Source organism: Chlamydotis macqueenii, chromosome 5, assembly GCF_036417535.1.
Source record: "Chlamydotis macqueenii isolate bChlMac1 chromosome 5, bChlMac1.mat, whole genome shotgun sequence".
Taxonomy (NCBI): domain Eukaryota; kingdom Metazoa; phylum Chordata; class Aves; order Otidiformes; family Otididae; genus Chlamydotis; species Chlamydotis macqueenii.
Window position 1 is genome coordinate 62321119 of NC_141560.1, and position 11697 is coordinate 62332815.

Sequence of the window (11697 nt, forward strand, 5' to 3'; positions counted from 1 at the left end):
AATTTGTAACTGCACACATTTGAGAGGGGGTGGGGGGGGGGAAAGCAATTCCTGAGGGGAAAAAAACAAATAGACTGACAATTAATTTGAGTAGAGAGAGCAAGCCAAAAGAGGAGATTATAAAACAGGGATCGTACAATGGATTGTTGTTGCATGCAGACTGTTAGGGTAAGCAGTGATAAATAGGTAGGGTGCATGTTGACAGCAATTAGTATGCTCTGTTTTTGAAAACTTAATTGTGCCTTCTGACAAATAGTTTTACTACTGCAGGGGCTGCTGTTAGCCTGTTGTCTAACTTCACTTATGTAATATAATTGCAGTTAGATGCCTTGAGACACAGGTATCTAATATTTTGGTTCTCACACCTATTTCTCTCTCTTGTTACATGGTAATACTGCACACTATCACTGTTGGCACTGCTGTGAATGCTCTGTGTGCAGAGATTGGAAATACAGGAAATTCTGATGACCAGCTCTGTTTTTCACATTCCTGCAACATCGCTCAGAGCCCCTGTTGTTAGGAAATTGTTGCTGTCGATGTTTCCATAGTAAACTCTAGGTCTGCAGCCTGAAGCTCATCAGAGTGGAACCTAGCAAATGGGCAAGCCTGATTTTGCTGCATTGATCTCAACTGCAGGATCGCAAACTGAAAGAGCATAGTGAGTCTTCAGGGGATCTGCATCAAGGATACTTTGGCAAAACCAAATCTTTACAAGGATTATTGTGTATGTGCACACACTTGATGGAAGAGGATCATTCTCATTAAAGAGATTTTTTGCAGTCTAGTTATAGCAAATCAGAGCTTCCTCTGGGATCAATTGTTTTGTCAAAAAGTCAAGATTATTAGCCTCAGCTGAACTCAGGAGTTTCAGATATTGAAGTTTCTGGATATTAATATGGTCAGAAATGTTAAAAATGAATTTATTTTGTTTTTTTTTCTCTCTGCTTTTAAGTTAATTTAACCATTCTGCTGTTCTGACCTTTGCAGTGGCCACTGATGCAGTGTTAACTGAGAGATGAAATTTTGGTTTTGTTTATTCGGTTGTATCACTTAATAATAGATTTTTTTTTTTGTACAGCAAACATATTTCAGAGTGAGGAATGAATAAGAGTAACTAAAAAATTTAAACAATCTGAATTTTAAGAAGTTTTAAGCCAAAGTGTACCCAAATTATGTTGTCAAGATTTTTCCACCTTTATGAAGTCTAGACAGTTGCTTTGTGTGTCAACTTTATTTTTAATTTAATCTAGGAAGTAGGAGAACTTTGGTTAAACACAGCTCACAAGTGATAAAGGGTGTGAAAGCACAGAAAAATCAATCTGCAACCAGAAGCTTCTTGTGCTCAGTGTATGGAATCCAGGCCCATAGGATAGGCTTTGCGACGTGGCAGTGTTAAACTCTAATTTATCTAGTGTTTGAAAATGGCTCACACTGAACACACCTGGAAACATTCAAGGCCAGGCTGGATGAGGCTCTGAGCAACCTGACCTAGTCAGGGATGTCCCTGCTCCTTGCAGGGGGGTTGGACTAGATGACCTTTGAAGGTCCCTTCCAACCCTAACCATTCTATGATTCTATGATTCTAAGTAACCAGTTTCTGTAATGATTCTTTCTTGTCTGTAACAATGAAAATATTGGAGACTACTTGAATTATTAACTCTTTGTAGCCCTAAATCTGGCATCCTTCCTGCAAGTTGAGATGGGTTATGAAACTGCAGAAACCTTTTGGTTTGCTTTCTTGCTACCTGGGAACAGTTCATGATTGCAAAGAATATACAAGGCCCATGGAGGACCTCTAATATTGCAGGTAGAAGTACAGTGCAGAAAAGATGACTCTATTAATCTCAGTGGGGAAAAGCATGCAAAAGATGCAGAAGCTGCTGAACTGAAGGAATTGCCTGTTGGTAAGATGGTCTTGAATGTCAGCATCAGAGATTCCATTGGCTGGCTTGTGATGTGAGTCCACAGCCCTATTAAATTTCCTATTCTCAACACCATGCATACTTTCAGCCTCTGGAAGCATATTTTTTTGGTAGATTACTCTGGAGGTTAAGATGTGCCTCACTGAAGTTTGCTGTACTTGGGTTGCAAATTTATCTATCCTACCCCACTTCTTTTCATCCATCTGTCCATACACACATGTACCACTCAAGCTTTGTATGTTGGTGCCTCTTGATCTCTGTTCTGGGTTCTGGAGAAGGCAGAGTTCCTAAATCATGAATTAGTGATGCCACCCCCATGCATATTGCATTAGGGCAAGGAACAGTGCAGCAAGTGATGTGTGCTACTTCAATATAAACTAGCACAGAGTGGCACAAAGCTACAGTATTCTGCAGTATTTGTGAACTGCAGCATTCTGAGGGCTTGACATGGCACTTTTCTACATAAAAAGGGTTGCATTGTGAACAAAGATGTGAAAGAAACACTGCTATTCAGTGTGTTTTGGGTGTTTATCTGTAGGGAGTTAGTATTTGCTGTCTACTTTGGTTTTTGTTGGTTGGTGGGTTTTTTTGGTGGTTTTTTTTTTTTGTTGTGTTTTTGTTTTGTTTTCTTTTTTTTTAAAAAGAGGCCAGAGATCTTGCATGATCAGCAGAGTGATGCTGCTGACAAATATGTGGCCAACCCCCATGGCAATGAAGTCTTAAGCATGTACAGAATTTATATGTGGATTAGTTCTAACTCTTGTTTACATCAACTTAAGAATAAAGCTTGTTCATTTTAATATAACACTATGCCTGTATTGGTTGAATTCACATCTATTTGAACCACCAATAGACACACTGACCAGTCTCCTAGTGCCACGTACCACTATGTTAGAAATAACTGTGTCTTGAAAAGAGCTGACCTTTAAAACTTTTGTTCATTCAGTTGTTCTGAATGGGAACAATTTGGTAGCTTCAAGTAATGCTCATTGTGTGGAATATCATGCATTTGCTGATCAAAGGCCAAAGACACTTTCTGGCTTTGAGCATAATGTGGTTTCTGCAGTGTTCTGTGGTCTTCACTAAAGGCCTCTCTTGCAGCCTGTATTGCTGCAAGAGAATTGACCAGCGGCATAGTTCAGTTTCTACCTACTGAGGTTTCACATTGGCCCTGGAACTCCTTTAATTTCATTTTCTTAAGCTGTTAAGACTCTGCCATGATCATTTCATTGCAGTACGCTGCTTGGAGCTTCCTCTGGCCTGTCATTGCAGATGTGATAGTAGTAACCTAAACCCTCAAACTCTGGCAGATCTTGCTGGAGCAGCTGAAACTTATCCCTTCCAAAGCAGAGGTGTGATGGAATGGCTGTGCATCCATGTCTATTTTTCACAGCATGCGTATTTTTCCAATTACTTGTGTACAACAATGATTTTGTGTTGTTTTGTTTTAGTAGCTCCATTATTTAAGTGTGGAGTTTCGTTTTTTGTTTTGTTTTGGTTTATCTCTTCTCCTTGCCACAATTATTTTTACAGAGGCTTCAGTTTTGTTTGCACATTCAAAGTTCTGAATATTTCGTAAGGCAGACTTCTCATTTGCTACTTGGTGTTTAGAACTACATCTACCCTTGCACAGACAAGGAATCTTCTCAGTTTCAATAAAAACTTTTCTACTTCCTCTCTTTCATCCTACTGTATGATATTTACTGTAGCACAATGTATGTTGCATCCCTCTCTAAAGCAGAGAACTAGTAGTTTCATTGCTGGCTGGTGATGATTAAATAACATCACAGCTTTCTTGATTTCCTTAAGCCTTCTCTGCAATCGTGAGAACAGTTTAAAATTTATTTCTGCAAGATCTATTGAAGATGATTATAACTAGACTTCCTGATATGACGTTAAATTTCTCACTGGATTTGAATGAGGCTTGTCTTGTGGTACAGAGGGGAAACCATTGATTATTATTTCTATGCTACTTGCATGGCTGCATGTTTGTTGTATCAGGAATACTAAACTGTCAGATGTGCATCAGCGGCCTCTCTGACAGAAATGGTGTTACTCTGCCATCTCATGGCAGAGCTGAGAACAGAACACAGCGCTTCCTGCGTTAGTTCCAATGGGGATTACTTTATGCATATTAACGTGGGGCAGCTCCAAGAATAAATATGAATGCAGTTGACTCTGTTATTGACTCGATTTTAATTGTAAATAAAGGAAATATCCCATCATTGTTCAGTAATCCCGTTTGACTTAACTTTCCCCATCTATCTGAAGTTGCTTTCTCTTTGGGCTTGGGCTGACTTGCCCTGTACTTTCTCCACTCTTACATTACTCTGCTGGTAAAATAGAGTAGACAGAAGTCTAAGTTCTGGTTTTAACTTTGTGGCGGACTTCCTCTCTGGCTCTACTTTTCTCTGTGTCTCCATTTCAATATTTAAAGGTGGGGACTGTAAGTCTTGCAGTCTTTCACAAAGAAACCTGCTACACAGATTATACCATGGAAAGTACCCCAAAGATTTTAAAATCCATCTTTCTACAGTTCTGGCACAATATAAATAGCTTTATGCACATCCTACTTTGTCACTGTTCTCTCCTCTTTTCTGGCTTGACCTCTCAGCCTAAATGAGTAGCTGAGGGCTCTGAACTTGCTCTCTGGTTCTCCCTGTGCTGATTGCGTTTTCCCCTGGGTCCTGAAAATAAGTTATTTAGCCATGGAGACAAGCCTAGCCAAGAGCAAACTGCGGTTATGTGCCAGGTTTCTGTAGCAGTGGAAGCTCGTCTCTGTTGACTGATCAAGAGCAAATACATGGATTACTTTTGGACTTCCTTCTCCTGGACTTTCAAGCTAGTTTGACAAATGATTCATCTCCAATGGCCTACCATTTGGACTTAGCTTCATCTCTTTGTAAGGCAGTGGTACCCTCTGTGAAACAGGTTGTGCAATCAGACCAAGAGCTTTGGACTTCCAGTGCTGAACCTAGCAGGCACCTAGAGTGCTGTGCTTTTGTGTCCTGTTCTTGATGTGATGTGAAGTACAGATGCTGTCCTGGCAGCACAGCCATGCTAACATAATACACTTCTATCTTCAGTATGTTTCTGAAAAAGCATGTAAGAATTAATTGTACGGCTGGCTGCCTGAGATGGCATATTTATGTGTATCAAACGTATTTTTTAAGTGCTGTAATACTGTAAATGTTTTTCCCGTGTCAAAATCAGACATTAAAATGTATTCACTGTGCTCTCCAAAAATCAAATAAATTGTTGGATTTATTTTGGACTGTGTGTCTCTTATGCATCAATTTAATGAGATGTGCAACTGATTCAATATAATGATTATATAATTATTATGAATGTCTTCTATGTAGCAGGTAGATTTTCCTTTTATACCTTGCTCTGTTATGATATTTTGAACCTTATTGAAAGTTCAGAGTTTGCTGGCAAAGGTGTTTCTGGGGCAAGAGTACCTAAAATTGGGAAGGGGAAACAGGGTAGGACTGTAATCTCATTTGTATTTGTTTCGCAGCAATGATAGGGAAGAGGTTGTATGTCCCCTTCTACCTGATCTTACTGTTGCATCTGTCATTTATCGGTATATATACACCTCATTTATAGTATCAGTATAAAAAAATAATGCAGTCGTCAAAAGGCTATACCAAAGCTGTTTCCGTACGTTCAGGAATTATTTGTGTTTGATGATAAAATGCTAAAGCTGTCATGCAAATGCTTCATCAGAATGGATGTTCAGACCATGAAAATCTAGCACGTCCAGTTACGATTTCCTAATATTAGGTCCAAAGATGAGAGAAGCTGTAAGTGAAGCGCAAGCTAGTATTTGTATAGCTAAGCCAGAGATTTATTCCTATGAGACAGTCAATATAAATATCAGAATGATTCCTGTCAAGAGGATGGTAGGGGAAAAAAATAATAAATCTTAACTGGTGTATATATATATATTTTTTTTTTAAGTGACTTAACTAGTTACACTAGAAAACATTTGATTCTTTATTGTTGGTCATGCTGAGAGAAGAAATTACATTATTGGAAAAAACATTCTGTCTCCTAATCTACAAAGCTTGATGAACTTTTTTTCAGGCAAATCATGCCATGTTACACTAGCATAATTTCTGCTGTCCTCGCCCAAGTCTAGCATGCTATAAAAATGCTCTTATTAACTGGCGTACTCATCTTGCAGCAGTTAGGTGTATGGGGCATCCTTAGAGTTCTGCTCCATGCACACAATACCGACAGTGGGAGGGAGATTGAGGGGGGATGGATGGACTCGACAGTTGTCTGTCTGCAAAGCAGTGCGGAAAGCAGTGCAGAATAGCTGGAATTGCTGGGAGCAATGGAGAGCCTGTTTCTCCAGTGCCTTACATCTCATATCATCAAGGTGCCTGTTGAGTGAGGAGAGCTGGGACCTCACACTCTCTGTGCTCATAACTGCCTTGTAGTCCAATGCCTCGTGAGCTCAAGTTCATTGCATTTCAGGCTTTATTCTTCTGGATATGACAGGGTGTGAAATCTATGGTCTAGATACTTGCAGAAGAAAAGCAGTAATTGCTAGTATGTTACCATAAAATAGTACAGTTACATGAAATCAATGCTTTAGTGTTTCTCTATTTTTAATTTATGTTTACGTTGAGGAGCTGCCACTGTGCTAAGGACTGTTTCATTAGCAACAAAACATTCCTGAGAGGATGCTACATGTTTTGAACCTGAGCGGCCAGCACGCTTCTGACTGTTGCTGATTTGCTTAATCCTTATGCAAGTTTTCCTTAGCTGAAAATCATTAGTATTAATCTTCCCTTACAAAATATTTTGAGAAATTAAAGTCAAACACTTGAGATAAGCACGATTTTGTTCCTTTTCTCTTCCTTCCTTTGTCCTTTCCCAATAAATCAGTTATAGTGTAGATGTAAGGGTGAACTCTATCCAGGGGAAGGTTTGGACTGTATCTTAACAAACTCTGCATTTCATAGGCTGCAGTATTTTTGTATTTGTTGATATTGTTCTTTTTGTTTGGTTTTGTTTTTTTTTTTACCTTGAAGACTTAGCCTCAAAAGGAAAATGTATGTCATAGCATTGCTGATTGCAGATGCACGTAACTGAGCCTGTATCTACAGTTCTCATATATCGGTGAGCTCTGAAACCAGGAAAAATGGAGCTGTTGTGAAAAGTGGGAAAAGGCCAGCAGGTGTTGTTTCTTTTAGTTCTTGGTTACCAGTTACTTTTGGCTTTTATAGCAACTCTTGTGTTTTGCCTTCCATAATGAAAAGGAGCTTAGTCCATTTTCCTCTAAAGTTGTGCTCCTTTTTTGCACAGGAGACTCAAATAGATCTTGATGCATATCCAAAAGCCTGAATTAAAGATCAAATGTTCTGGGAAACAGTGTCTTGGGGGGGGTTTCTGTGGGTTCTTACTCCATCAAGTGCTCTTTTGAACATTCTTGCTATTGTATACTTTGTTCTGTGCCCTGACAGGTCAACTGAAGAATTTAAGAGGATGTGGCAAGTTGAAGTAAAAACATTATCTAAAGCCAACCTTTCTTGTTTTACTGCTCCCTCTGAGTCCTTACTTTAGTTAATTAGAAGCAATAAAACATAACTAAATGTCTCAGTGAGGCAAGAACACTGGCCCTTTCAGTTACGAGGAGGGCTGTAATGGGAACACAACGGTAGCGGGGGAGGAAATGTTAAAAGTGCAAAGTCTCGAAAGCAATCTGCATCCAGAGGAATCTGATATATTAGGCTGACTAATACTTGAGAGGATGTGGAGTGGACATAAGTTGTGCAGGGGTGGTAGCAACTTTCCTGTTTGAACTATGGAGTTACTAGGTGACTCTGTCTTTTAACTTCTGCTGTGCTGCTAAAAGTCTATAAAGATATTTGGCCCTTCCAGGGATCTTCACACCTTAAGAAAAGTGACTTCATAATCTCCAGAGTGTGGTAGTTGATACTTAGATATAGCAGAATATTTAGCTGAGGCATGTTTACTAACCAGAACTAGATAGGAGGTCATAACAAAGCATGGAAGAGAACTGAAAACTCTGGGTCTATTTTTAGGGCAATACTGTGTCTAAAACCCAGTCTGGCTGAAGTTTCATGACTGCTTTAGGTACTTTAAATTGTAAGTGGATGCTGTAATCAAAAGGAATGGACTGATCTTTCTAGTGCATGCATTCATTCCTGCTCCTTTGCATTGACACTAGCATTCAAATTTTGAGTAACAACTTTGATCAAGAAGCAAGTCCAGCTATAAAAGCAAATCCAGCTACCTAAAAAAGAAGAGTATTCAGCTCTCCACACAGGCTGACCAGAACTGAAGCTAGCACGAGGGGAATAGCAGCCACAAGCACTTTCATGGGAGACGGGGGACAACTGCTCTCTTGGTAGCAGCCTAAACTTGAGCTGGTTTAAAGCTATCAGGAACCTACAAGCACTGTGGGAACATACTTCAATTTTTTGGATCACTTGTGAAGCATTTGCCTTGTATATTTTCAACAGTTACTGTTTATCCTTGGTATAGTAGCAATCAATCATCAGCACTGGTTTTATTAATAGGTGGGAATTAAATGAGTTCAAAATGGTACTGGCTTAAAACTTTTGTCTCTCACCTTTTTATAAATGTTTATTTGCTTAGTTTTTAGGCAAACATTTTGCTTCCCAAAAAATGTCCCAGCGACTGAAAAATCATGGGTATGAATCTTTCTGGAAAATTAATTGATAGCATTGTGAGCATTATTACTGCAAAATTTGTTTGCAGATCTTTTCTGCAGTGTTTACCCAAACCTCGCTTATAATCCTAAACTGTAAAACTATCTTAACTAAGATTCATGTGGCAATATTGAGGTGAAATTCTGTGTTTTGTCTTTTGCCAGAGGTCAAGCAAATTTATCAATGATCTCTGCAGGTCTAGAAAAGTACATGAATCCCAACCACATGAGTCCCAGCTAAATGGGTTGGGATGGGCAGAACAGCATGGTTCTGCTCTGAGATGAGACTGTATTTGTAGAGAGGGAGAGGGAAAAATATGTTTGTGAGTTGAAGAATTATTTAATATTTTTATTCCAGGAATGGAGAATTTCAACAAGGTAATTCCCTCAGCTTTTCAATATGTTGATCTTTGAAGTACTATGAAGGTTTTGGCTGCAGAAAAGTGGACAACAGGTTAATCTTTTTCAATGTCTGTGTGTTTGGGAGGGGGTGGGTTTAGGCATATTAAAATAAAAGTGAGTTTTGGGCTTATGCTATTTAGGGTCTTTTATATGCAGCTTAATGCCTTCTTTCATTTTGGGGAAATGGTAGGCAATAATGGGCTTATCTTGAGAATTAAACTTTATTTTCCTGTTAGATCAAGCTCAGGCATAATTTGAATCAAGTAACTGGAATTACAGCAGGCTAAAACTGATGAAGAATAAGTTTGCTGGAACATCAAAATTCATGCACAACTATCAAAACATAAATACATTTAATCCCTATTAAAACTAAATCTGCTTTCAGTTGAGAACTCCTGGATTTATAAATGTAATACATGAAAGATAAGATTTATGAAGTTTAATATTTCAAGACATTATATCTTTTTAAAAATATTGAACTGTATTTTATTGACCTAATAGGTTTTCCAGTTTTCCAGCAGTGACCTTGCAAATGGTTCAAATGTGATCAGTGACCCTTGAAAGCACAGCTCATTGTATTTAAAATATAAAAACCAACCCACAACCAAACCTAACAAAACCCCCTCCAATTTAAATGTATCTTTTCTACTGATCTTCTAACAGGTTAATTACTAACCAGCATTTGCTGCTTGTTTTACCCTCCCCACCTTCTGTCCTTCACTCCTCGTTCCCGCTTCTCTTATTCATCTAGTGACAATGTGCAATTTAAATTTTCCACCTTTCTTCCTCCTTGGACAGGAGGAACAACATGAAGCAACTTTTCTAGTAAGAACAGAAAGTGGTTTTTTACATCTTGCAGTCTGCCCCTAACCTTCACTGAAAAGCAGCCTCTGCTCCCTCCCACCAGCCCTTGACTCCCTTTAAAAACCCCTCAAAACCAGAAGAAAAGAGAAACTATTGTGGAAGGTTGTAATGATGAATATTATCTATATTCTTTGCTTTCTCTTGGTATTAAACTTATTTGTGTGTGTGCGTGTGTTTGTTTGTTTGTTTTTTTTTTTTTTACTATCATAGGAAGAAGCAGCTAAATATTTCTACAGCATCAAGCATACTTTGGGGTATAAAACACTTGTAAATTAAATGCACAGCAAAAGAAGAGACAGGCCAGACTGACTAGCATCAATTAGTGCCATTATTTTGGGCCTAGGGACTCACCCTACCTGCTAAAACATGGATTGGGCCTAGATGTCAAGTGCGTGGTCATTTTAAACGCTCGGTGATTTGGTGGCTTTGATTCGCGTTACTACAAAGGTACAGGATGCTAACAGGATACGAAGCCAGCTCTGCATTGAGATTCAAAGCACATGCATGGATGGAGATCAAGTCATAAGATCTGACCTTTGCCTTTCTTTGAGGAATGATGCTGTCGGGGCTGCCTGCCAAAGCCGCAGGGGTTTAGGAGCAATAGCAGCTATCCAGCAAGGGAAGTAGGTGTAGTCATTAGTGCCTCTGTCTGCACGCAGGATAAAGACAACAGCTTCGGGAGAAAGATAAATAGGTAGCAAAAGAGGAGAACAGAGAATAGTAGGGTAAGAAAGCCTGCACTTCTGTTTTGCCATCCCAGACAAGGAGCAAGAACGTGCCCTTTCCTTTCCTACCTCTTTGGCTGCTGCACAGTAAGTGTTGCCTCTCTGTCATAAATTTGTGAGTTTATTTCTCATCAATAATGTGACAAATGTAGTTGGCACAGTGTTACTTATAACTGCAGAGATTGCTTATCTGTGTTTTTATATCATCCTGTTGGATGGCATAATTCCAAAGGATGTTATTGTTGTGGGTGATCAGAGAGCTCTGCTGAACATGGAACTGATTTAAGGTGTTTGGGGTTTTTGTTCGGTCCCTGCAAAATACAAAGGAATTAGTGAAGGAAAGAATCCTTTAAAGCTTTTGATTAGAGCTGGGATGATATTGGTAATGCAGGTTTCATAAGTTGCAGAATTGGGGATCTCCACGGGACCAGAAGGAAGACTTTATATGTTGTATATTTATTACAGAAAAAACTGCAACTCAAAGTTTCTAGGGCAGGGTTTGTATTCAGTTGTTTGTTATGAAATTGCCTATTCAGAGTAAAAGCTTTTTTTTTTTTTTTTTTTTCCTATCCTCTGACTGGCAGAGGAAAAGAACAACAAAACCCTAGAATTTAATAAATACATAAATGATTGTTGGGATGTTGATGGGTGGTGGATCGGGGGAGTTATGAAATCCTTGGCCAAATAATAGAACATATTTAATAGACTGGAGCTAATAGGTCAGTTGTAAGATTTGTTTTCTTTGGGACCCTGAGCTGAATTAAAAAATATGAGTCTTGTCCATAGTGATGGTAACCACAAAAAGAGAACCTGTTTAATTACTGTTGCAACTCATTTTAAAATAATATGTATTTTGCATTTATTTGTTGCATCTTGAAAAAATGTACTTTAAATAGGTTATAACTATGAAGGTGCTCAAGACTGAAATTTGTATTAACATGAATGTATTTTTTACTTCATGTTTCTGTCTTCAAAATTTGATGCATTTCCTATGTGAAAATTATGTTTCTTGTGGGAATATTGAAGGTAGAAATACTGAATTATTTTTTACAAAGAGAGGGGAAGCTGAGGAACT